Genomic DNA, 5,201 nt, shown 5'->3' with positions numbered 1-5,201 from the left:
AATCTCCCCCTGCTAGCCTAATGGTCCAACTTCTAGCTGACTCCTATACATTGGAGTGGTCACAGGCCATAGTGAAAAAGGTGGGTACACTAGGTATCGACCTGGAACCCCTCTATAACTGTGGTGAGGCAGCAATCTTACAGGTGGTTAGGAGGAGAATTTGGGATATAGAGGCGCAGACCATTAATGCCGGTAGTCTTGGAGTTTGTTCTCCCTATTCATTACCCCTCCTTCCCTTGCATACCTCCATGCTACCATATATCGCTAATTTGATAACCCCAGTTTTTAGGAGGGTTTTTATGCTTGCAAGGTTTAACCTTTTCCCCTCAGTAGTGGTCTCAGGTAGATACAAGGGTGTTCCGTACAGGGATAGACTTTGTAACTGTAATCTTGGGGAACCTGATTCTATTACCCATATCCTTCTCCGCTGTCCCAAATACTCCATTATGCGCAATAACCTGATTCACCCTTTCCTCCCTTCGCAGAGAGATTTTCTGGACAGGGATTTAAATTTTTTTTTAGCAGACCAGAGCCCAGCAATAACACTATCTGTCGCTGAATTTTTGACCTATGTATGGAAATCAAGAGTAATATTCTGTAATTCTTGTAAATCATGTTAGGATTGTCTTGTATTTTGGAATATCGGGAATATTGGTTGATGTTGTTCTTGTACTACCCCTTAAACGTTTCCTTGCCTGGTTTACTTATGTTATGCCAATAAAGGTTTCTGTTCTGTTGTCTGGAGATGAGCTGTAATTCTGAGGGATCCCCAGGTCCCACCTGGAGGCTGGCATTCCTCCTCCAAGGAGAAAAGAGCAGGATTTTAGCCTGACAACAGCCATATTAGGTGGATTAAGTTAATACATAGTAACAAAGAAGCTTTTTACTAGACAAACATATATTTCCCCCTTCCCCTTTTGCCAGAGGCAGAATGCAAGGTAACATTTCCATTTTGTTATTCTAATATCAAAATTGTGCACGTTTTACCTGTTGTGTAGTGGGTTAGACGCATGTAGAAACCACAGAGACGGATGTAGTGATCAGCATGGTTTACTGGTACACAACTTGAACACAGAACACCGGCCGGGTGGCCAACTATATACAGTACCTGGGAACACCCCTAGATCCTATTGGTGGGTTTAAACCTCCCACCAAAGTCCCTATTGGTTCCCCAAGGAAAATCCAGGAGCCTAGTCTCTATTGTTCCTAGGGAGTTAAGCTCGGCAGTAAATCACTGGCACCTAGTGGTGGTCAGCGGACATAACATTACCCAACCAGGATATGCAGCTATTGGTGATAAACTATTTGCATGAAGAATACCTTTGTGTGGCTTAAGAAAGTAAAATGTTAGATCCTTACAGAGGTCATTTCGGGAGGCAGGAGAAGAGGGAGGGTAAGTTGCTTCCTCCCTGCCTCTCCCCACCCCTGCCTGCCTGGGGCCAGGGAGGGCCTTCGCGGGGCTTCCTTGCACTCCCGCCGGCCTTGCAGGTCCACCGCCGGGCCCCGGCAGTGGAGCTGCAAGGCCGCCGGCGGCGGCCGGGACCGTTGGGGGCGGGGTGTGTGGCCTTATGACACACTTCCGGTGATGTCAGGGGGTGTGGCATATGCTAATGAGTTATGCTAATGAGTTCCCCTAGCTCTTTTTCTATGAAACGACCCCTGGATCCTTAGCTTTATCTCATTTAAAGATCATTGAAGGATGCTGAGATACTTCATTGCCATATAATAGGCCTGTACTGCTTACGTGATGAATCAGAATAAACCAATTTAAACAGTTGATGAAAAAGATGCCCCCACTTAATAGGGTGGCACAGTTTTTAAAAGCACCGATAAAAACAGCAGATGCAGTCTCAGAAGAGGCATTCTTCATTTTTTTCTTCACACAGGAGGAAATGCCTTTCCTAAGATTGTGCCTATATAGCATATGCATGCATCATCTGAAAACAAAATATGCTTTCAATTGCTCAATATAATTGTTTCACTCATCTTATGCATATTTGTGTGGATTTAATCACTTAATTGATCTAAACTTATATAATAAATCAACTAAGATTTCTTTAACTGAATAACAGTTGTACCCAGTAAACTGCAAGTCATTTCCCATCCCACTAAAACTTTGGTCATAAAGTTCCACAAAATTCCATGCCAGATCTTCCCAAATAGCAATATAACTCCACAACATGACCTTGCTCATACCTTGTAACTGCCATTGTCTCTCCTACATGCTCACACCTGCTTTGGGAGGTTAAAAATTGCACTTTAGGACTAATAAGGCTTCAACATTAGCTTTCATGCTCGAAAGCCAGTCGAATCCGACTCTAGGGTTGCGGTGCTCATCTCCATTTCAACGCCGAAGAGCCAGCGCTGTCCGAAGAAGTTTCCGTGGTCATGTGGCCGGCATGACTACACACCAAGGCGCACGGAACGCTGTTACCTTCCCACCGAAGTGGTACCTATTTATCTACTTGCAATTTCTTGCTTTCGAACTGCTAGGTTGGCAGGAGCTGGAACTAGAGACAGGAGCTCACTCCATCATGCGGCACCCATGTCTCGAACTGCTGAACTACCGACCTTCCACGGCCTGCTGTTCAGCGTCTTAACCACTTGAGCCACCGCAGCTCCTTTCATGGACTAGAGACCACTTTATACAGCGATATGTGGGCAATAAGCAGATGGTAGTTACCAACACCATGATCCTGATAATGTTGTTTTTCTGGTTTGTTTATACCCTGCTTTTCTCTCCTGTGAGGATCTAAGACAGCTTGCAACAATATTCTCCTTCTGTTTTATTTTCATTACCACAAACTCATGGGGAGGGAAGCTGGTGTGGTATAACTTGGGCTCATTAAATGTTGGAAGCTAAGCAGGGTGGGTAGGTACTTGCACAGGAGACCACCAAGGAAAATTCTGTAGAGGAAGGCAATGACACACCCCCTCTGCTTCTTACTTGCCTCGAAAGCCCCATGAAAGGGTTACCATAAATGGGTTGCGACTTGACAGTGCACACGTACGTATGTACTACAAACCTGTGAGGTAAATAAAGCGAAGTTACTCGCTCAAGGTCACTCAATGAACTTCCATGGCAGAATGGGAATTCAAATCTGGCTCTTCCAGATCCTAACCTGACACTCTTAACAAAGTGGTACTCATGATGCAGCTGGTGAAGTGCCACATTCACATCCATGTTCAACCAAAAGAGCCACAGGACTACCGTATGCCCTGTGTGCCATCCCAAATAAACCCAAACAACAATGTAGCTATTAATATTACACTATAACCTTTTTACATTACCAGATTACTTCTGAACAAGTAATGTTGTCTTTTGCCACCACTGTTGATCCTAGGCCTGCCCTTGTGCATCTGAAAAGAACATAAGAGCTCCCCTACTTGCCTTCTCACTCTCTCCCAAAGCATGAGGCTCAGGAGATTGGGCAAGAGACTGAGACTGCCACAGTGCCAGAGGAGACCAAGCTGGTTGTGGAGAAAGGGGAATAAAACCACCCCCCATCCCCGATGTGGCCAGCTTGCTCTTTTCCTGAGTGACTACTGTGGTGGTGGTGGTTACACACTGGCTTCTCTGCAGCCAGCTTGCGCTCATCATGGAACTCACTCAGGTCCTGGGACAAGAGCGCAGAGGCTGTGGGGAAGACAGAAGTGTTGGTAGAGGGGATAAACCCTTTCCTTCCATCCCTGACACATGGTATGCAGCTCAGGGGGAGTTGCAGCTTACCCATCCTCCAGTCTCTAGAATGGCAGCTGCTTCAAGGTGGGAACCACCAGCCAACTACAAGCTTTACCAGGCAGTGCTCACTTTCCCGGAACATGGGGCAGATGCCACCTTGAGGAACAGCGCTTAGAAGAGCCACAATATGTATTTACAGTGCCACCCTAAGCAGATTTCAATAGACTTAGAAGCGTGTAACTCTGCTTAGGATGGTGCTGTTAGCCTAACCATTTGCCTTGTCTTCCGACCCCAAATGACATTGCGAGTCCCAGCAGCCTCAGAAAAAGCAGTGTGTTGTCTTTAGTTTTTCCCGGTTCATAGGACAGCAGCAACACCTCTGCTTGTGAAGTGAACACATCGAACCAGAACAGAAGTATGTTTTATTGCTGGATTTCATTATGTTTTATTGACTTTGCATTATTTTTGTTGCCTTGAATGCCAGTTTGGTGTAGTGGTTAAGTGCGTGGACTCTAATCTGGGAGAACCGGGTTTGATTCCCCACTCCTCCGCTTGCACCTGGCTGGATGACCTTGGGCAAGCCATAGTTCTGATAAGAGCTGTTCTTGAAAAAGAGCAGTTTCTGTCAAGAGCTCTCTCAGCCCCACCTACCTCACAGGGTGTCTGTTGTGGGGAGGGGAAGGGGAAGGAGTCTGTAAGCCGCTCTGAGACTCCTTTGGATAGTGAAGGGCGGGGTATAAATCCAATCTCCTCCTCTCCTCTATACCAGAAAGGCTGGCTATAAATACTCCAAATAAATATTAATCGTCACACATAACGGTAATTGAAAGAAATGCGAATAAGGCTTTTACGGCATCTTCAACAGTGGGCATAACCCTAGTTGCCATAGTAGCCAGGCGTCCTCCGCAGACAAAAGGAGTTACTTCCGCAAGAACTGCCCCGTTCCTGTGAGGAGGGGCACCTCAAAGACGCCACGGCGTACTAGACACTACATCCATCACCCCATTTTGGAAAACACTACAAAACAGTAGCGGGGCTCACCCTGGCCGCTCGGGTCCCACCGAAGCCACCCAGCCAGCTTCCCCTCGGAACGGCTGCAAAGTATCTTGGGAAATGGAGTCCTTGCACTCTCCCAACTCACGTAAGGCGCGCATAGAACTACATCTCTCAGCATGCTTTTGTTTCCACAAAACCGGAAAGAAAACGTCTCCTTTCCCGGGCTAAACCAGGATTAAAGGGAAGCGGTGGCGTTCTCCAGCAGCGGTGAACTTTGTGAATCATCAGGTTATTCCCAAAGAATGCTAGACTGCGTAATCGAAACACGCGTGGATTGCTGAATTGCCACGCAGTCTACAAACAGAAGACTGCAAGAACTTTAGGGAGCTGAAGTAGTTAATAAGAGATATTTAGTAAACCTAATTTTTCGGTTACATCGTAGGGGTTGCATTAGAAATCAGTTAACTGGAGGCCAACGGGTAGGTGCGGGTGTGTTTAAAGCCAGCCTCCCGGGAGGTACTAC

The 5,201-nt window shown here is 46.5% G+C and overlaps 1 protein-coding gene across 2 annotated transcripts in view; it reads right to left on the bottom strand.

Annotated features, from left to right (window-relative positions):
• The window catches only part of FBF1 (Fas (TNFRSF6) binding factor 1), a 64,491-nt gene extending 59,719 nt beyond the window's left edge, over positions 1-4,772 (bottom strand). For both annotated transcript variants that reach the window (XM_015414462.1, XM_015414463.1), the window contains exon 1: positions 4,724-4,772. The gene's annotated coding sequence lies outside the window, so the exon portion shown is untranslated. The remainder of the gene's footprint in view (positions 1-4,723) is intronic.
• Positions 4,773-5,201: the final 429 nt, after the last annotated feature.

This window comes from Gekko japonicus, unplaced genomic scaffold (genome assembly GCF_001447785.1).
Source record: "Gekko japonicus isolate JY-2015 unplaced genomic scaffold, Gekko_japonicus_V1.1 scaffold277, whole genome shotgun sequence".
NCBI classification, from domain to species: domain Eukaryota; kingdom Metazoa; phylum Chordata; class Lepidosauria; order Squamata; family Gekkonidae; genus Gekko; species Gekko japonicus.
The sequence above is the reverse complement of the archived record's forward strand: the minus strand, read 5'-3'. Positions and strand labels throughout refer to the sequence as shown.